The following is a 22,529-nucleotide window of genomic DNA, read 5'->3' on the forward strand; positions in this document are numbered from 1 at the left end:
ATTTGTATAAGCAGCATTTTAGAAAACAAAAAGTTACCAGTTTAAAGTATTATAATGCAAATTTGAGTTTAAAGAAAGGGTTCTTAACTTTGACAATGCATTAGAATGATCTGGAAGTGTTTTTTGCCTTTTTCTTTGTTTGTTTGTTTTGGGTTTTTTTGTTTTGTTTTGTTTGTTGTTGTTTTTTTTTTTTTTTTTTGGTTTTTCAAGAAAGACTTTTTCTGTTTAACAGCCCTACCTGTCCTGGAACTAGCTCTTATAGATCAGGCTGGCCTCGAACTCACAGAGATCTGCCTACCTCTGCCTACTGAGTGCTAGGATTAAAGGCCTGTGTCATCACCACATTTTTTTTTTTAATCCAGGGTCTCTAGCCCAGACTGGCCTGGAACTTGCTATGAAGCCAAAGACGTTGATCCTGCTTACCTCACCCTCAGTAGTGGGATTGAAAGACCTGGATAAATCCAGATCCCTTTAGCAGAAAAAAATAGAGCCAAAAATCTAAGCAGGGAGGGAAGAATCAGAAGTCTAGGATAAACTGGTTCAGTTTCAGGAACTAGCTGAAGATAAAGTCAGATTGTAATCTTGAGAATAATCTTGAGAAACAAGGAGTTTACCCCTTGTGATTATCATTGGTATTTTGGAATTTTCTATAATGCCCTCCCTACCCCTTTTGATTACTGGGTTGTGATTTCTTCCCTTAAAAATCCCTTCTCCCAATTACTCGAAGTCGAACTTTTCCCCTGTGTAGGTTATGAGTCTCGGCCCCAGTGCACTGGTTCCCATCTTGTCGATTAAACCTCGTGTGACTGCAGCAAGGACAGTCTCTTGAGTGAGAGTCTCCCCACACTGGGGGTCTTTCAGGATTACAGCCAATGTCAAGTTGAGAGCATAGGCCCCTGCCCCTTGCATCTATACCAGCCCCCAGGCCTGATCTGGACTACAAATCTCAGCAGGCCAGGTCCTGGTCAGTACCACACCCCAGGGTATTTAAGTGATTCCCAAAAAGAGGAACACATGGTCTCCCTTTCTTCCTCTATGCAGCTTCCCGGTTCCCCCTCGGGGCCACCTGAGAGCGCAGATCTCCCTTTAAACTTGGATATTACTTAATTTTGTTTATTTTGATTTGGCTTGATTGGGAATTTTGTGTCAGTGAGAAGCTCGTGTTAGGAAACATTCCTAACAATTTTGAGGTTCTGCAGAGCTAGGGCAGGCCACGTGTTGAAAGGCTCCTAGTCTACATCTTGAGCTCTCTACGCCACACTTAAAACCGGCTTCAGGGCTACAGCGGCTGAAACTTTGTGAGTCCCTTTTCTTGTCTATGCTATAGGGTTTTGGGGGGACCCACTCGTACTTATATTGTCGTTTTCAGTTTCCTGCTGAAGTCATGAACTCACACAGAGAATTCGAGTCCCAGGTGGTGGTCAATCCCGCGGGATCGGGCTTGGCTGAGGCGGAGGTCTGTTTGCCTTGGGACGCCTGGCATTCAATCTCCGTGGCCCCTTTTGGACCTAAGAGCCATTTTTGCAGATGCGCTGAAATGGACTTAGGCCACGTGGTTCGGCATAGACTCTAAAATGGGCACCTACAGTTCAAAGCCAGGTCTACTGTTATCCCTGTAAGCTTCTTACAAAAATCTTTTAAAATTGAGCCTGTCTGATACAAATAAACAGAGCTTACATATATATGTCCATGGTTTTTGGTCTCTGTGCTCTCACCCCCCCACCTCCCCTTAGTAGCCAGTGTCTCACAGCACCAGAGGTACTGGCCCCTCCCCCACTCTCTTAAGTCCACACTTCCCAATCCCCCCTCCTGCGGAAAAACATTCTTTCCCTTCCCTTTCCCAATTAGGAGATTCAAAGTCAACTTCCACCTTCCCCTCTCCCTCCTACCCCACTGCTCCACTCCTGGACCCCCTCTGTGCACTGGGCTAGCCCCTCCCATGCTCCCTTTTCTCTTCTAAATCTCTCTCAGGTAGAAAAGCAGCTAGGTTCCTTTTCTACTAATCATTCTGCTTCCTCAGTCAGTACCAGATATTAGGAAAGAGTTAAAAAAAGGTTGAGGATGGTCCCCAAACTCCTATACGGGAATTGGTGAAAATGGCCTTTAAAGTTTTAATGCCCAAGAGGAATCAGCTGAGTCTTCAACAATCTACAGGCCCAGGCCTTAGCAGCTGCCCTAAGGTCACAGGAAGGGGGACAAGGGAAGCCAACCACAGGGCTCTATCAAGTGTGGCCTAAAGGGTCACGTGGCACAATATTGCACTACACCTGTTCCGAGGTTGTGCCCTATCTGCCAGCAACCTGGACACTGGAAATCACAATGCCCCCATGTGGGCTTGTCCTCTATGCCAAGCCACGGAGGTCCGGCCTCATCACCATCAGCAAGTGAAACTGTGCCAGGCTGGCAGAGGATTGACGCTGCCCAGACTTGGTATATCCCGTAAATCTCTCTGAGCCTAGGGTCACGCTACAAGTGGCTGGTAAGTTCATTATGTTTATTCTCACTCGAGCCTTAAGTTTCCCTCACCTATTTCAGCTATGGGGGTAGATGGGACCCATTCCTTCCCTCTTAAAACTTTGCCACTGCCCTACCATCTTGCAGGACATTTTTTTCTCATTCTTTCTTAGCAATACCGGCTTGCCCAGCACATTTACTGGGTGGAGATATCCTTAGCCACTTCCCCAAAGCTTTGTTCCACTTTTTGGAGCCTCTTTTAACCCTACCCATCTCCAGTATTCTATTTTACAGGTTCATTCCTCCTGCCAGATGTGTGACCAGGCCAACCCACAGGGAGCTCTCCACATATACCAGTTTCGTGGACAACAACTGGGCAAAGATTGACAGGTTAATTTTACCCATATGCCTATTCATAAAAAACTCTGTTATCTCTTAACACTTGTGGATGCTTTTACAGGATGGATAGAAGCATTTCCAGTACTCCTCAAACAGTTAACTCCTAGGTCTCTTGAACCTTGATGGACAAGACCTTACACGGTAATCCTCACTACCCCCTCAGCTGCCAAGCTCTTGGGACACACATTCTGGTACCATCTCTCCAGGCTCAAGTGGACACCTACTCAGGACACTTGGTCTGCCCAGCAGACAGGACCTTCCACCCTCCAGTTTTCTAGGATGCCACAATGAAGGGCCTGCCTGCTCCTCATTCTGGCACACTCATCTTTAGCAATAACAGTTTTTTTTCCCAGACACCTGCCTTCTCACCTCCCCCAAGGAACAGCTGCCTGCCTTCTCCAGGATGACAGTTCATGGGATGCCTTTCCAGCCACACCTCTTGCTAAACATGGACACCTAGCTCTCCCCTTCCCTACGCTGCCCCATGCCCGCAGGAAGTAGCCAGATTTGAGTCTACGCCCTTTTTTCCCAAAGAGAGCCTAAGGGTTTGTCATAATTACCATTCCAATTTTCTGTCACCCCTATATCCAGAGTCCGGAATGTCAAGTTGAGAGCATAGGCCCCTGCCCCTTGCTTCTATACCAGCCCCCAGGCCTGGTCTGGACTCCAAATCCCAGCAGGCCAGGTCTTGACCCCTCCCTGGGGGTGGGGTCAGGACCACTCCACAGGGTATTTAAGTGATCCCTCAAAAGAGGAACACCTGGTCTCCCTTTCTTCCTCTCTGCAGCTTCTCGGTTCCCCCTCGGGGCTACTCGAGAGCGCAGATCTCGAATTAAAACTGGATATTTCTTAATCTGGTTTGTTTTGATTTGGCTTGATTGGGAATTTTGCATCGGCAGGTAGCTCGCGTTAGAAAATATTCATAACAGGCATGCACCACTGAACTCAGTTCATGTGGAGCTGTGAGTTTGGGGATCAAGTCCAGAGCTGCACATAAGCTAGACACCACACCCTCTTGCTTACTATTACTATTCTCACCAATGTTTATGGATTTGGATGTTTTCCCTGCATGGGTGTCTGTGCACCTGAAATTCTTTTGTTCATAGCTAATGCTTATTGCTTCTTAATACAAAATGAGGGAGTTTGGAAACCGTCCTTTGCCACAGCCTGACAAGTTCATCTCTGGCTGTGGTCTCAGCCAGCTGATGAGCTTTTCATGCCCAATGGAAATTTATTTTTGTGATTTTTTATTTTTTTGGAATAAGGTTTGCTTCTGGTGTAATAGACTTTGGTGGTCTGTCCCCCACCTTTGCATGCCCCACCCCATGAACCTAACATTTTTGTTGCTGAACCTGGGACCTCATGCAAACCTGGTTCTTGGAGGACACCCCAGTCTCTGGCAGACTTTACTGTTTTTACCAATTGGTAACTTTCTGGGTTTCATCTGGTATCTAGTGTCTGGACAATCTGGGGCTCAAAAGAGATCTGGTGGACAGGCTTCTAATCTCTGAGCCAGAGGAAAATAGGGGAAGTTTTGGTTCCTCCCCCGCACAAGGGGTTATGACCCTTTGGGACTGGTACGGGATCACATGATCCAATGCACAGCATCTCCCCATCTGTGACTGCCGATTTTATGTCTCCTCGTTTTTGTTTGCTTGTTGTCAGTCTCCTTGTTGTGGTTATGAATGAAGTAATTTCCACTATGGGAAAAGCTTCTTCTAAACCTAAGGCTCCCCTGGGTCTTGTCCTCTCTCAGTTCCAGAACTTCAAGGATACTGCTGCAGTCCCTGCCACCCATGTAAAATCGGGGCAACTCAAGACCTTCTGCTCCCTAGAGTGGCCAGCCTTTGGTTTGCCTGGCTTCCTGAAGGCTCCTTTCATTTTTTTAAAATTGTTTTTGTTGAACTGTATCTTTTTCTCTGTTCCCCATCCTTCTTCCCCCATCCCCTTCTACCCTCTCCTATGATCCCCATGCTCCCAATTTACTCAGGTGATCTTGTCTTTTTCTTCTTCCCATGTAGATTAGATCCATGTATGTCCCTGCCTCAGGCCTGTTCTTATGGGGGACCCTGGCTTGGGCCAAGCCCTGCATAGGTCAGTAGCTCAGGCCTGCTCTCTTGGCAGTCACTCACTTGTATCTGCTCCCACGGAGTTCGCTGCCTTGGGCCTGTTCCCATAGAGGTTCCTGACTCAGACCTGCTCCCACAGAGGTCTCTGACTTAGGCCTGGTCCCACAGAGGTCTCTGGCTCGGCGGCTAGCTCCCTTGATGGCTGCTCCCTTTTACCTGTTCCTGCAGAGGTCACTTCCTTGTGCCTGCTCCGGTGGAGGTTCACACCTTTTTTATTTTTATACTTTTATTGAGTTTTATTGATCTCTATATTTTTCTCTGCTCCCCTCCCTGCCTCTCCCCTCCCCTTCAATCCTCTCCCAAATCCCCTGGTCCTAGTTTACTCAGGAGATCTACTCTATTTCAAATTCCCATGTAGATTAGAACTATGTATGTTTCTCTTAGTGTCCTCACTGTTGTCTAGGTTCTCTGGTACTGTGATTTATAGGCTGGTTTTCAATGCTTTATGTTTTAAAACCACTTATAAACTGATGTTTTATAGCTCCATCCATTTGCCTGCAAATTTCAAGCTGTTGTTATTGTTTTTTCTGCTCTGTAGTACTCCATTGTGTAAATGTACCACATTTTCCTTATCCATTTTTTGATCAAGGGGTGTTTAGGTTGTTTTCAGGTTCTGGCTATGACAAACAATGCTGCTATGAACATAGTTGAGCACGTGTCCTTGTGGCACAATTGAACATCCTGTGGATATATACACAAAAGAGATATTACTGGGTTTTGAGAAAAGTTGTTTCCTAATTATCTGAGAAATCACCACACTGACATACAAAGTCATATACCAGCTATATACAAAGCTATACCAGCTTGCACTCTCACCAGCAATGGAGGAGTGTTCCCTTTACCCCACAGCCCCACCAGCATAAGTTTTCATCAGTATTTTTGTTCTTGGCTATTCTGACTGTTGTAAGAAGGAATCTCAGAATTGTTTTGATTTGCATTTCTCTGATGGCTAAGGATGTTGAGATTTTCCTTAAGTGTTTTCAGTCATTTTAGATTCATCTGTTGAGAGTTCTCTCTTTAGGTCTGTATTCCATTTTTTTAAATTGGATTATTTGTTATTTTGATAACCAATTTTTTGAGTTCTTTGTATATTTTGGAGATCAAAACCTCTGTTGTCAGGTTGGTGAAGATCTTTTCCAATTCTGTAGGCTGTCATTTATTAATTGTTGCTCTTAGTGTCTTGTTGCAAGGAGTGGGCTGCTTGTTTGTCCCAGCCACCTGGTTAGCTTACACACAAAATAACCACACAGAAACTGTATTAATTAAAACACTGCTTGGCCATTAGCTTTAACTTCTTATTGACTAACTCTTACATACTAGTTTAACCCACCTCCATTAATCTGTGTATCGCCACGTGGCGGTGGCTTACCGGAGATTCTAACTGGTGTCCATCTCTGGCAGAGGATCCATGGCTCCTCTGACTCTGCCCTTCTTCCTCCCAGCATTCAGTTCTGTTTTCTCTGCCTACATAAGTTGCACCCTATCAACTAGGCCAAGGCAGTTTATTCATTAACCAATGAAAGCAACACACAAACAGAAGGAACTCCAACACCATTTCCCCTTTTCTGTTTAAATAAAAAAGAAGGTTTTAACTTTAACATAGTAAGATTACATATAACAAAACAGTTATCAAGCAAGAATTACAGTTACAATATTTATATCTACTTTATCTTTTATCACAACAAGGGAAAACTATAACTGTAATTCTTTTAGCCACCCGTAAGGCTACACTTCTGGGTTCTGCGGTTGGCACATTACCTGCTATGTGCATGCATGAGTCACCTGCCATCTGCATCATCAGTGTCTGATGCAAAAGCTCCTGTAGGCAGTCGCAAGGTGTAGCGTCCCCTGTCATCAACATCTGGTGTAGGTACGTCTTTCCCCTCATGTGCATGTGCTAGGAAGCCTTTAAAAGCTGGACATGCCATTTTTACCTCTCCTTCTTTCTACACCGTTTCTCTGGGCCTTTGAGCACAAACCCCCTTAATAAACTTCTACACGGGTTCGTTTGCATCTCGTGTCCTCTTCTCATTACCACCAGACATTTTTTAATAGTTATAAATTTTTCAACTCCATCAAAGACTTCAGAAGGATATAATATTACCTATGTAAACCAGAAGTGCATTGTAAGCAACCTCCCAAACTCTAGAAATGACAGAGATATGTCATTGCCTAGACAGTCACCCAAAGTTTTTCTGTACCATTGGGGCATCCATCTTTGGCCTTCAGACCCATAGAATCCAGCAGACTTTTTCACAAACCAGGAGATTTCAAAGACAGTTTAGTCACTTTCTTCTGTATCCTGAAGAATGTATCGCAGAGTCTTTCATGAAGCAGGAACCCTGAATGACCATATTACTTTTAGGCAAGTTCAACAGTCTTCTCTCTGTGAGTTCTTCATGTCCAGTTTATGCAACAGTCCAAGCAAGAGCAGTTTCTTGCCCAAATGACTAACCAACACCATAAGGAATCTCTTCAATGCCTATCTTCCTCTTGGAGTAGCTGGTGCTGACAGGAGCAGATGTATCTCACTGTCATGAAAAGTTTTAAATTTTTAAAACATTTGAGTGCCATATTCTAAAGTTCTCTAAAAGATTTGAAGAATACATAACTAACTGAAATATATCTCTATACATTTAGAAAATTTACCTAACATGACTATAAACTTGATTATTATAGATGACTGTCTATTAAACTATATTTTTAATTACACATTACATTTTTAGATGAGCTACACAAACACAATACCTTAATCAAAAGCAGAAATATGCATATAACAAAATTGACTTAAATTTGTATCAATAAGCAAAGTAATTTATATCTATATTATATCCCCCTTTAAATGTAGACAAACATTTACAAACAATATTTGGGAATATGGGCACAGTTTTGTCCATAATTTTTTTGTTGAATGGGGGGCACTGTTAATCAGGTCATTTATGGTGTATCCTGTATGCTAGGTTCATCTCTGTCAGCAGTTGGGCGAAGAAATTTTTTGAGGGTGTTTATGGCAACTTTTTAGGAGGCCTTGGTCCATAAAACTATATTTGCCTGCAGGCAATCCACAGGTTCTCATCTTCTGCGTAAACAAAAGAAGAACCTCTTTTCCCAAGCAACATGTTCTTAGACCCAAATTCTGAAGTCAGGATACCTTTATAATATATGTGCTGGTTTAGCCCATACAATGAAATCTCTCTCTGTACTTAGCTCCTTCACAGTCAAAAAAATTCAAAGGAAACACAATAATACACATAATCCAGACTCTGTGAATTTTCCATTTTTGTGTGGCTTATTTTTAATTACTTCTTTTAATCTATGACTATCTGTACTGTCTCTTTAAAGACTTTACTCTTTTTTAAGCATTAGCTTTATTTTATGACTCTCTATATTCTTTTTCTTCTCTCTCCTAAGCCTATATACACTGTGACCCATTTAGAGGTCTTTAATGTCTGAATCTGTCCTTCTGTGTATCTATAATTCTTTACTGTCCAGGAGCACTTCTTAAAATGCTAAGCATTTCTTAAAAACTTCAGCTGCGTCATCGCTCAAGTAATACGTCAGTGCCTGCTTGCCCTGCCCAGTCCTACATGGTAGAGCTGCTCGAGCCTCTGAGCCACATACACTGCCCAACTTCCAGGCACACAGCTGGTCCAAGTTGCCATCAAGCAAGCCAGGGAAATCTGCTCACAAATCCCATCCAATCACTCCTTCTCCCAAAAGACTCAGAACTCGTGCTGGTGGCACAGCCCAGAAAGCTGAAATTTCAAAACTGCCACATTTTTCCTGCTTTGACTGCTGAATCAGGAAAATCTCTATGCAGCATGCTACCAGCAAACAGCAAAAAGCTGTACTAAACTCTCTCTCTCTCTCTCTCTCTCTCTCTCTCTCTCTATATATATATATATATATATATATATATATATATCCATCTATCTATTGTCTAGAATTTCTTTTTCAAGCCCTCTCAGGTTTTACATGGATTTAGTTGACCACATTGGAGCACCAATTGTTTCAAAGAGCAGGCTGCTGGTTTGTCCCAGCTGCCAGGCTAGCTTACACCCAAAATAACCACACAGAAACTGTATTAATTAAAACACTGCTTGGCCATTAGCTTTAACTTCTTATTCGCTAACTCTTACATACTAGTTTAACCCACCTCCATTAATCTGTGTATCGCCATGTGGCAGTGGCTTACTGGAGATTCTAACCAACATCCATCTCCAGCAGAGGGAGGATCCATGCTCCTCTGACTCTGCCCTTCTTCCTCCCAGCATTCAGTTCTTTTTTTCCACCTACCTAAGTTCCACCCTATCAACTAGGCCAAGGCAGTTTCTTTATTCATTAACCAATGAAAGCAACACACAAATAGAAGGAACTCCTACACCAGTGTCGGTGTTCCTGAAGTTATAGTTAAGAAGTGGTATCCTGTGCCAATACCATCAAGTGTACTTCCCACTTTCTCCTCTATAAGGTTCAGTGTGGCTTGCTTTATATTGAGGTCTTTGATCCATTTGGACTTGAGTTTTTTGCATGGTGATAAATATGGATAGAGTTTCATTCTTCAACATTTTGAAATTCAGTTATGCCAGCACCATTTGTGAAATTTTCTTTCTTTTTTCCATTTGATATTTTTTTGCTTCTTTGTCAAAAATCAGGTGTTCAAATGTGTGTGGATTAATATCCAGGGCTTCGATTCTGTTACATTGGTCCTCCTATCTGTTTTTATGCCAATACCTGGTTGTTTTCACTACCATAACTCTGTAGTAGAGTTTGAAGTTTGAAGTTCGAAGGGATTGTTATTCCTCCAGAAGTTCTTTTATTATACAGGATTGTTATGGCTATCCTGGGTTTTTTTCCTTTTCCATATGAAGTTGAGTACTGTTCTTTCAAGGTCTGTGAAAAATTTTGCTTGGCATCGCACTGAATCTGTAGATTGCTTTTGGTAAGATTGCCATTTTTACTATGTTAATTCTACCTACCTAACAGCATGGGAGAGCTTTCTATTTTCTGCTGTCTTCTTCAATTTCTTTCTTCAAAGATTTAAAGTTCTTGTAATAAAAGTCTTCCACGTGTTTGGATAGAGTAGTTCTGAGATATTTTATGCTATTTGTGGCTATTTTGAAGGATCTTGTTTCTCAGATTTCTTTCTCAGCCCACTTATCTTCTGTGTACAGGAGGGTGACTATTTTTTTCGAGTTAATCTTGGATCCTGCTACATTATTGAAGGTGTTTATGAGTTGTAGAAGTTCCTGGTAGAATTTTTGGCATCACTTATATAAACTATCATATCATCAGCAAATAATGAGAGTTTGACTTCTTTTCTGATTTATAACCACTTGTTCTCCTTTTGTTTTCTTTTGCTATAGCGAGGACCTCAAGAACTTTATTGAATAGATATGGAGAGTGTGGACAACCTTGTCTTGTTCCTGATTTCAGTGGCCCTAAATGGGGACTCAGACCCTTTATCCCCCAGGAAGCTCACCCCTGAAGCTCAGGCTTCTCTTGCCCTAATTAACAAGGCCATTCAGAGCCAAACTGTTTTTCAGGTCTTCTATTCTCAATCCTTGTTGTGCATCATTTGTGCCACACCCCATGCCCCTACAGGTGTTTTTTGGCAGCATGCATCCTCATAAAATATGAAAATGGCCATCCATTGCTTTGGGTCCATTTGCCTGCTTCTCCTCCAAAGGTGTTAGCCACCTATCCATCTCTAGTTGCTCAGATGATCATAAAAGGAAGGGAAATGAGTCACCAGTACTTTGGAACTGACCCTGATTCCCTGGTTATCCTTATACACGGGACCAGCTTAATTGACTGCTCCAAACTGATGACAATTGGCCTGTTGCTTGCTCCTCCTTCCTCGGCACAATTGACAATCACTACCCCAGTGACCCTTTGTTACAATTTGCTAGGATACATTCTTTTGTGTTTCCAAAAGTAACAACCTCGCAGCCCATAAAAGGGGCCCCCTCAATGTTTACTAATGGCTCTGTCAAGGCAAAGGCTACTTATGTGATAGATGGGATTGCCACCCCTCACCCCTCACCATATACTTCAGCACAACTTGAACTCTGCAATTGTTAAGGTTTTCCAGGCATTTTGTTCGCAGCCTTTTAACTTGTATACTGACAGTGTTTATGTTGCCCACTCTATTCCAATTTTGGAAACAGTTCCTTTTATAAAACCCACTACAAATGCATCTCCCCTACTTTCCCAGTTGCACTCCCTGATTGTTGCCAGGTCACACCCCTTTTTTATTGGCCACCTGCGGGCTCATTTAGACTTGCCTGGTTCCCTGTCTGCAGGTATTGCCCTGGCTGGTGCAGCTACTCAGCTAGTTTTTCCTGTTCTTCTAGGTTGTGTCCCCCAGGCAGCTCAGGCCCATTCTCTCCATCATCTTAATGCCCATACCCTCTGCCTAATGTTTAAAATTACCAGAGATCAAGCTCGAGAAATTGTTAAAAAAAAATGTCCTGACTGCGTGATCTCCCTCCCAGTACCACATCTAGGCATTAATCCATGGGGACTAGTCCCCAATGAGGTTTGGCAAATGGATGTCACCCATTTAAATGAATTTGGCAAACTCAAATACATACGTGTCTCAATTGACACCTTTAGTGGCTTCATATTTGCCTCACTTTTGTTAGGAGAAGCCTCAAAAATGTTATTACTCCCACCCTGCAATGTTTTTCTGTCTTAGGCAAGCCTAAGGTAATCAAAACTGACAATGGTCCAGGATACACTGGGAAAAACTTGCAGTCATTTTGTCAGTGCCTTCATATAAAACACATAACTGGTATAACTTATAATCCTCAGGGTCAAGACATTGTTGAACGTGCCCACCAGACTTTAAAGTCCATGCTCCATAAATTAAGGAGAGGGGACCCCTATGACCTATGAGGGGCTTCTCGAAATCTTTTACATCATGCTCTTTTTGTCCTTAATTTTCTTACTTTGGACAAAAATGAAAGATCTGCAGTAGATCGTCTGTGGCACCCTGAGACGCAAAAGTGTTGAGCCATGGTAAAGTGGCATGACCCTTTAACAGCTCAATGGAAAGGACCCGACCCAGTTCTAATCTGGGGTTGAGGATCTGCATGTGTCTATGATCATACAGAAGGAGGGCCTCATTGGCTCCCCAAAAGGCTAATAAGGCAGGTTAATATAACAACCTAGTCCAGGAAAGGAGAAAAATGCTCCTCCTGAGACAAGTCTCTCTTCTTTTCTCTCTGCAGATAATTACCAAGATACATTTCCTGCTTCTAATAGCTGGGATCTTGTTCACCCCACCCAGGAGCTCTGCCTCTGCTTCCAACCCCCATCAGCCACTTAATTATACCTGGATGGTAAACAATGAATGAGGAGACATCACTTGGAGTGCCTCCCAGGTTTCACACGAGGACTGGTGGCCTATCTTTTACCCAGATTTCTGCAAACTAGGCCTGGGAGCTGGGGTCCCCTGGGGAATAGAGCACATTTTCGATCAAAGTGCTGCTCTGGAGATAGACATGCCTTCCTCAGGTCAAGCCCTAGGGGGGTCATCTGGAGCTGAATTAGGGATACTTGTCCTAGGATCAGGCAAGCCCGGGTGCTCCAATCAAATTGCTAGATCTGTCCTTATGGCTTACCCTGTGTATGTATGTCCAGGATCCCATCGAGATCGTTCATTACTCCATCAGTGTAGAGGGAAGAGTGATTTCTACTGTCAATCCTGGGGATGTGAGACTACCGGTGATACTTACTGGAAGTCATCCTCCTCCTGGAATTATATCACTCTTCAGACAAATTACTCACACCCCTCCACACAACTTTCCACCCTGGATGCCTGCAAACTACCAACCCTAAGAACAAGGGATGGTATCATCCTCTAAGATTCAATTTACATCTAAGGGAAAGTAGGCCACCTCCTATTTGTCTGGGTACTCCTGGGGCTTAAGGCTCTACAAGGAGAAAGATGATGATGGAGTCTTCTTTACAATTAAACTATCCAAACAGGTCCCAAGGTCCACATCTCCCACCCGTGTGGGACCCAATAGTGCTCTTGGTCCATCTGAAGAACAATGCATCGTTTAATGAACAATGGTCATTGTCTAATGACCTTGGGATAACTCCATCACCCCAGAATCACTCTAATTATTTTGTATTTTCTGTTTTATCTCTTTTTGACTCTGACACCTATAATTTTGTTTTAAAAATAATTAGTCAAACATTTTTAGCACTAAATGCAACTAATCCTACCCTAACAAATTCCTGTTGGCTATGTTATCATTTCACCCCACCTTTTTACAAAAGTGTAGCCACCTATGGAAACTGTAGCTTTTATGATTTTTTTTTTAAAAAATGCTGGCGGGTCCCAAGTGGTCCCAAGCAGGTGCTGAGCAGCAGGTCCTGGACAGCTGGTGGCAGGCAGAGCCCAGCCATGTGGTGAGCAACTGGGCAGGCGAGCAAGTGTAAGACACCTGTGCAGACACATTGTATGAATCAGAATTGGATATTTATTACTTAGAGTAGAGAAAGAGTGGGGAGAGAAGAAAAAGAGGGAAGAGAGAGGGGGGGGGAAGAGAGAAGAAAAAGGAGAAAAACAAAAAAGGGAACCATGCGCGCACCAAGAGGGGACAGTGAGTAGCTAAGATGGCAGGGGAAGGGCAGGAGTCACTGGGAGTGGGCGTGGCTTGCCTCTTAAAGAGATAAAAACCATAACAATAGCTACTCCAACAACCCCCAAAAATGCAGATAGAGTCAAGCCACTACAAGTAAAATTACTTTGATTCAGGTGATTGGCTCAGGATTGTGCATAGGGAATAGCATACCCTCCTCTCACAGCATCTTTGTAATCAGACTGCCTCAGCCAACAGTACTTTCCTTTATTTCCTTCTGAATACAGAGAACTGGTGGGCCTGCAACAATAGGCTGACACCCTGTATCTATGTCCCCACCTTAAACAACCTAATAGCTTTTATATTCTTATTCAGATTGTTCCAAGATTAATCTATTATGCCATAGAACAATTTGCTCAGACTTGGGATCATGACAATAGCCATTCCTTGATCAGAGTTAGGCGAGTGCCTGTGACTGCAGTAACCATTGCTGTTCTATTGGGCTTCGGTGCTGCTGGTGCTGGAACGGGTATATCCTCCTTAATTCTCTCCAACAAACACTATTCAACACTATGCCTTACTATTGATGAAGATATCCAAAACCTAGAAAGAGGCATCTCTAATTTAGAAAAATCACCGTCTTCTTGTCTGAGATAGTTTTGCAGAACCGATAAGGACTAGATCTCCTTTTCCTCCAGCAGGGAGGCCTTTGCGCTGGCCTAAAAGAGGAATATTATTTCTATACTGATCACACTGGAATAGTTAGAGACAGTATGGCTAAGGTCAGAGAAGGATTTGCTTATCTGGCCTTGATTTAATTTTGGTAAGTGATACTTATCCAGAAAGTTGTTCCTTTAAGTTTTCCAATTTTGTGGAGTACAGGTTTTTGAAATATGACTTATTGATTCTCTGTATTTCCTGTGTCTGTTGTTTAATGGCGAATCAATCCCACAACAGTTCTGTTTTAAAGGGGTATTTATTTTGGGGGGTAAAACTTACATACACCATAAACCGTCAGGAAGGGAGCGTAGTTGCTGGAGCAGGAGCCGGGAGCAGGAGCCGGAACCAAGTGCCAGAACCAAGAGGCCGAGCCGAGGCTTGTCGCTCTTCTTTTAAAGAGAATATACCATGCCCCAGTGGGCTGGTATTTCAGTGACTATTGGCTGAAACAGTGGAAGGTACTCCCACAGCACCTCCCCCTTTTGTTTAAGTAAGAGAGTTCTAAGCCTACTATGAAATTATATACAGTAAGTACAAACCTACACAATTATATACAATAAGTACAAATATCCTATTCTAACTTGCTAAAGTCTTGTATAATAAATAACTTGGCCAAGTCATGAGAGGAAAGTAGCTACATTTATCTAGTCTTCAACCCCATAGAAGATCTGAGAAGGGAAATAATGTTACCTGAGTAATTAGGAAGTGCAATCAAAGAACTTTCAAATCATGCAACAAATCACAGAGACAACTGGCTACCTGGGCAATCACCAAAGATCTGTTTGCAGCGTTGAAGCAACCAACTTTGACTAAGGCCTAGAATAACTGACAGATTATTTTTAACAGGCAAGAGATTTTTTAAAACCATCTTACCCTGTCTTGGCAAGATTTACCGTTCTGTTTATCCCTTTCCGGATTTTATCCATTTCCAGATTTTAAAAGGCAAGAGATTATTCAGAACCATCTTACCCAGTCTTGGCAAGATTTGACAGTTCTGTTTATCCATTTCCGGATACTGTGTATTTGTCAGTAGTTGAGGTATGGGCAGTTCCTTACCCAGAGGCCAGTTTTGTCAAGAAGACAAGCTCCAAGTGGAGTGTCTTTGGTGCTCAACAATCTCTTGGGAACAGGTTGGTGTTGCCAGGAGTGATTGTGTCTCACTGCACAGAACTCTAAGATTAATTTAAATGCCATTTTCTACAGCTCTTTGAAGAGTTTGAAGACTATTTATATATAATTTCTATGTATCTAAAGAACCTGATTAGTCTAACCATAAATATGACAGACATAGATGACTATTGATATGCAATTCTTAACATGTATCTAACTTAAAGACTAAGAGAATAAACAACTGTGCAATAAATGAGGACAATTACCTTCAAATGTAAACAATAAATATCAATACATAAACAATATATGAGTATCTTAATCAGAGGTAGAAATGTACACTGCAATATGGTATACATATATCAATACAATATATATCAATACATAAAAAATGTTTTAAACAGGTAGAAGCATGCATACATACAATATTCAATATATAACGATGTAATTATCTATAAACAATAACTCACAAATACCATTTTTATCTATCCGATTATTCCTCTTTTTTTTTCTTCCAAAAGATCCCTGAGCTTATAAAATTTCTTTCTCAACTCTCAACCGTATACTAACTATAATCAATCCCTAAATATTGTTCCTAAACCTGAGGACAAACTTTGCTGAGAGAGGGGACATCGTCTTCTAGAATTACTTCCAGCTGTCATGGGGGTAAGGTTCTTTCTGGAGGATCCTGTGAAAGTAAAATGATGGTTAAATTTCAAGGTCAATGTCTTTTAAAATTGCAAACAGCCTCTGAGTATTTTGTGGAGGTCTGGCCAGAATGTTATTCAAGATGTGCACCATTTCAGCTAACCAAGTTGGAATCATCTGTGCAGCTGATACCCAGAACAGGACTTGTAGTAGCACTATCAGTATTATGACGTCATATCAACCGAGTGGAGTTGTTGTTATGGGGGTCCCATCTTCTTCCTGGAAACTTTAAAAGTCAGTGCACGAAAAACTCATTGTTCATTGTGGAAAACTTAAACATTAATTATATAGACATATACAAACATATATTCAATGAAAGGTATGATAGACATATTTAATGAAAAGTATGATAGATATGAAGAAAAGCAAAGATGTTTTCTAAACTCATATTTCTTTCTGTCTCATATCATGGCTCTTGACATAAGACAGAAACTCCAGAAACTCTGGGTTTTTCTCCTAACAACAGGCTTGGAATTAGAGAGGGACTGAGCCAAGAGTCCAACTCAAAAACCAGCTCTATAAATTCAGAAATATGATTTAGTATATTCCAGAGCTTCATACTCACAGAACCTATTCAGTTTTCTTGATAATCCATATTGGGTAGTTATTTTTTCATCTCTCAGTATTCAAACATCCAGGATCCTTTGAATTTTTCAAAGACAAGTGTTTTCCTGTGGAGATAAGAACAGAACCCTGCCCCCATTCTATGTTTTTCTTACCACCTGTATGGTTATCATCATTGTAGATGCTGTCATTTCTCCTTTCCAAGAGATTTCTTCTCTTCAGATCTAACCTTTATTAATTTTGATGGTATCCACAATTTTTCTTCTCCTGTGGAAACAAGAGCAAAACCCCTTCTCCAACGTAGCACATCTCCTGGCTTCCATTGAGAGGTCAGCACATCCTTGATATAAACCAGTTGATTTAGTTCAGCAGACTTTTCCATTATCCAATGTCTTTCTGCTGCTGTTGTTCCCTTCTCATTAGCATTAAGGAAATTTAAGGTTAATAAGGCATTATGTAATCTATTTCTGGGGGCATTTTCCACCCCTTTCTGTTTATTTAACATATCCTTTATAGTTTGATTTGATCTTTCTATGACTGCTTGGCCTGTAGGATTGTATGGTATATGTGCAACATGCTTAATATTATAATAAGCAAAAAATGGTTTCATTTTCCTAGAAACATAAGCTGGACCATTATCTGTCTTTATCTGTGTAGGTATACCATGATGGTCATAACTTCTAATAAATGAGTGATTACTGAATCAGCTTTTTCTGAGCTTAAAGCAGTTGCCCATTGGAAACCTGAGTATGTGTCAAGGGTGTTGTGATGTACATATTATAATTTTCCAAATTCTGCAAAGTGGAACACATCCATCTGCCATTTTCATTCCTTTTAATATCCTTTGGATTAGTCCCTGCAGGCAATGGTGTTTGGTTGTAAAAAGAACAAGTAGGGCATTTCTTTACAATCTCCTTAGCTTGTTGCCATGTAATAGAAAACTCTTTTTTCAAGCCTTTGCTATTGACATGATGATTTTATGAAATTCAGATGCCTGCAGCACACTACCAATCAATAAGTGATCAAAATCTGCATTACCTTGTGCTAGAGGACCTGGCAGACCCATATGGGATTGGATATGTGTTATATACATAGGCCAAAGCCTGTTCTTGATCATGTCTTGTACCTGGATAAACAATGAGGCCAGTTCTGTATCATCAGGTATAAATTCAGCAGTTTCAATATGCAAAATAACTCTTTCTGCATATTGTGAGTCAGTAATTATATTAAGAGGTTCTTTAAAATCCCTAAGCACCATAAGGATGGCATATAATTCTGCCTTCTGGACAGAATCATAAGGACTTTGTTCCACTCTACTCAATTCTTCTGATTTGTAACCTGCTTTCCCTGATTTATTAGCATCAGTATAAAAAGTACTGGTTCCGGTTATTGGAGGATCATGGACAATTCGAGGAAGGATCCAAGAAGTTCTCTTTATAAAGTTAAGTCTCTTGCTTTTTGGGTAATTGTTATTGATTTCTCCCAAAAAACTAGCACAAGCTCTTTGCCATAGTTCATTGTCTTCCCACAACTTTTTTATCTCATCAGCAGTGAAAGGTACTATAATTTCTGCTGGGTCTATACCTGCTAATTGACAAAGTCTCAATTTTCCTTTTATAATCAATTCAGAGACTTTTTCCACATAAGTTTTTAATTTTTTACTTGGTTTGTGTGGTAAAAAGATCCATTCCAAGATAATATTATCTCTTTGCATCAAGATTTCTGTAGGAGAAATTCTGGAAGGCAATATGACGAGAATATAACTAAGCTTTGGATTTACTGTGTCCACATGAGCCTCCTGTAATTTTTCCTCAACCATTGTCAGTTCTTTTTCTGCTTCAACTGTTAATTCTCTGGGACTGTTTAAGTCTTTATCACCATCCAAGGTCTTGTTTAAATGAATTATTAGATCAGGTGTTATCCCAACAGCCGGTCATAGGCTGGAGATGTCTCCTAATAATCTTTGAAAGTCATTAAGAGTTCGTAACCGGTCTCTCCTGATTTGTGCCTTTTGAGTCTTAATTCTTTGTAAACCTATTTTATAACCTAAATAATTAACATAATCTCCTCTCTGAATTTTTTCAGGAGCAATTTGCAATCCCCATTTAGGTAATACTATTTTTACTTCTTCAAACAGCCTTTCTAAGGTGTCTTTGTTTTGATCAGATATCAGGATATCATCAATATAGTGGTATATTATGGACTTAGGAAATTGTTTGCGTATAATTTTCAATGGTTGGCTTACAAAATATTGGCACAGGGTGGGTGAGTTTAACATTCCCTGTGGGAGGATGGTCCACTGGTACCACCTTGCAGGCTGAGAGTTATTATAAGTAGGCACTGTGAAGGCAAACTTTTCTCTATCTTTTTCTTGTAATGGTATAGTGAAGAAACAATCTTTCAGATCAATAACTATAAGAGGCCATCCCTTTGGTAACAGGGAGGGCAGAGGAATTCCAGATTGCAGAGGGCCCATAGGTTGAATAACCTTGTTGATAGATCTAAGATCTGTCACCATTCTCCATTTACCAGATTTTTTCTTAACAACAAATACAGGAGAGTTCCAAGGGCTGGTAGATTCTTCTATTTTTCCAGCATCTAATTGCTCTTGTACCAGCTGTTCTAAAGCCTGTAACTTTTCCTCAGCTAAAGGCCACTGTTTAGTCCATATTGGTTTCTCAGTCAACCATTGTAGAATTATGGCTGTTGGTACCTCTGAAGGGTCATCAATTGTGTTGTGTTCTTGTATAGCTCTAATGGCTGGATCTGCCATCTGTAATATCTTCTAATATTGTCCTCAGAAATATAGGCTCTGAAAGCAGCAGGAATGTTAATTTGGGTATTCCATTGCTGCAATAGGTCACGGCCCCATAAATTCACTGCAATATTGGCTACATATGGCCTTAGTTTTCCTATTTGTCCATCTGGACCTATACAATTGACCCATATTGTGATTTGTCTTACTCGAGATAGGGTTCCAATTCCTAAGAACTGAATATCTACCTCCTGAAGAGGCCAATACAGATGCCAAGATTCTGGAGTAATGATACTTACATCCGCACCTGTGTCCAGTAAGCCAGTAATAAATTTGCCATTTATACACACTCTTAGCTGTGGTCTTTGTTCATTTATAGAAGTCTTCCAGAATATTCATTTACTTTGTCCTCTTAGATTTCTTGATTCATTCACCACATTTAACTCATCCTTCGGGCCGTTATTGCTTTTTACAGCAGGCATGGGGCATTCTAATTTCCCTGAAGAGACATGTTCTCTGCAGTGATCGGAAATGACTGGACCACATTTGCCATGGGGGCCTGCGTGAGGCCCCCCATTGAGTTTCCCCGATGGCAACAGGTTGCCCTGTTTATCTCTTGTTGATCTACACTCATTTGTCCAATGCCTGCCCTTTTCACATCTCCTACATAAACCTGAAGGCTGAGTCCTCCTATTCCTGTTATTCCTAGAAGAGGCATTATTCCTGGAATTCCATTGTCTGCAGTCCCTTTTCATGTGTCCCATTTTGCCACAATGAAAGCATTTTGTAATCTGATGTCTCCTTTTTTTTTCATTATATTTTTCCTTTTTCTTTTTTTTTGAAAGTAATTTTATTAAATTATAAAAAGTTTCCATTTACGCCCCTCCTCCCAATGCCCTCCCACTCCCCCCCTCCCTCTCCTCCTCCCTCTTTGTCCCCAAGGGCAGTCAGGGTCTCCTGCCCTGTGGGAAGTCCAAGTTCCTCCCCCCTCCCTCCAGGTCCAGGAAGGTGAGCATCCAAACAGACTGGATCCCAAAAATCCAGTATATGCAGAGGAAACCAGTCCCAGTGTCATTGTCAATGGCTTCTCAGAAAGACTGCAGGCCAGCCACATTCAGAAAATCCGGCCACATTCAGAGAATCTGGTTGGATCACATGCTCGTTCAGTCACGGTCCATCTGGCCTTGGTAAACTCTCATTAGATCCGACCCCTTGTATCAGTGGGTGATAGTATCCCTCGCAGTCCTTCGTCATTTTCTTCCTCCTTCTGCTCCTCATTTGGATCTTGGGGGGCTCAGTTCGGTGCTCCAACGCGGGCCTCCATCTGTATCGCCATCCAACGCCAGATGAAGGATCTCTCTGGGAAGAACTGCTCAGCAGGACAACAGGGCTAGCTGGTCTTCCCAGGACTCAGGAGACAAAGGGCCCGCCCTGATGTCTCCTTTTATCTTTGGAAATTGCTTCTTGTACCCATATTTCATTGCCATAATCAAATGTATCAACATTCATTGTATGTAAAACCCATTCATCCAAAGCCACTGATCTGATCTTTAAAGGCCCCAGGATCCTTTTGCATTCTACATTGGCATTCTCATAAGCCAAAGACTCAATTACTATATTTCTTGCTTCTGGATCAGGTATCCCTATTTGTACAGCCTTAGTTAGTCTTTGTAAAAAGTCACTAAAGGGTTCTCTCTGACCCTGTTTGACCCTGATATATGATTCTACTTTCTGACCTGAGTCTTGAACCCTGTCCCAGGCCCTTAGAGCTGCTGTAGCACATATGGATAAAATGTTTTCATCATAAAGAGCTTGTTTCTGAGGATCAGAGTAAAGTCCTTCCCCTAGAGGACTTGCTGCTCTTCTTTTAAAGAGAAATATACCACGCCCCAGTGGGCTGGTATTTCAGCGGCTGGTATTTTGGCTGACAGAGTGGAAGGCTCGTTCTTCAGCGACTATTGGCTGAAGCAGCGGAAGGTACTCCCACAGCAGTTGTTATGCCCCCCTTTTCATTTCTGATTTTGTTAATTTGGATATTTTCTCTCTGCCTTTTGGGTAGTTTGGATAAAGTTTTGCCTATTTTGTTGATTTTCTCGAAGAACCAACTCATTGTCTCATTGATTCTTTGTGTTGTTTAGTTTCTATTTGTTGATTTCAACTCTTAATTTGATTATTTCCTGCTGTCTAGTACACTTGGGTGAGTTTGCTTCTTTTTGCTCTAAAGTTTTCAAATGTTCTGCTAATTCACTAGTGTGGGATTTTTCCAGCTTCTTTATGTAGGCATTTAGTGCTCTGAACTTTCTTCTAACACTGCTTTCATTGTGTCCCATAAATTTGGGTATTTGTGTGTGTGTGTGTGTGTGTGTGTGTGTGTGTGTGTGTGTGTGTGTGTGATTTTCATTGAATTTTAGGGGCTTTAATTTCTCCCTTTATTTCTTTCTTGACCCATTGATGATTCAGCTGAGCATTGTTTAACTTCCATGTGTTTGTGGACTTTCTAGAATTAGTGTAGCTGTTGAACTCTAGTTTTAATCCGTGGTGGTCTGATAAGGTATATGGGGTTATTCCAATTTTTTGTTTTTGTTGATGTTTGTTTTGTTACCAAGTATGTAGTCAATTTTTGAGAAGGTTCCATGAGGTACTGAGAAGAAGGTATATTCTTTCATGTTTGGATGGAATATTCTATAGATGTCTGTTAAGTCCATTTGAGTCATAACATATGTTAATTCTCTTATTTCTCTGCTCATTTTCTGTCTGACTGACTTGTTCAGTGTTGAGAGTGTAGTGTTCAGTTCCCACTATTGGTATGTGGGGTTTAATGTATGATTTAAGCTTTAGCAGTGTTTCTTTTACATATGAGGGTGCATAAGTATTTGGGGCATAGATGTTCAGTATTGAGATTTCCTTCTGATGGAATTTTCCTGTGATGAACTTGAAATGTCCTTCTTTGTCTCTTTTGATTGATTTTTGTTTGAAGCCTATTTTGTTAGATATTAGGATAGCTACACTCACTTGTTTCTTAGGTCCATTTGTTTAGAAAGTTTTTTCCCAACATTTTACTCTGAGGCAACGTTTGTCTTTGAGGTGGAGGTATGT

The 22,529-nt window shown here is 41.4% G+C and overlaps 1 protein-coding gene and 1 long non-coding RNA gene across 3 annotated transcripts in view; both read left to right on the top strand.

Moving 5' to 3' along the window:
• Window positions 1-22,529, top strand: part of LOC125404524 (cell adhesion molecule CEACAM1) — a 146,809-nt gene that overhangs the window by 79,177 nt on the left and 45,103 nt on the right. The gene's annotated exons all lie outside the window — the stretch shown is intronic.
• Window positions 2,268-3,706, top strand: LOC148123378 (uncharacterized). The gene is made up of 2 exons (XR_015738044.1): window positions 2,268-2,479; window positions 2,749-3,706. It is a non-coding gene; the product is annotated as an uncharacterized LOC148123378 (long non-coding RNA).

The sequence above is a fragment of the Myodes glareolus genome, chromosome 1, assembly GCF_982192425.1.
Source record: "Myodes glareolus chromosome 1, mMyoGla1.1, whole genome shotgun sequence".
NCBI classification, from domain to species: domain Eukaryota; kingdom Metazoa; phylum Chordata; class Mammalia; order Rodentia; family Cricetidae; genus Myodes; species Myodes glareolus.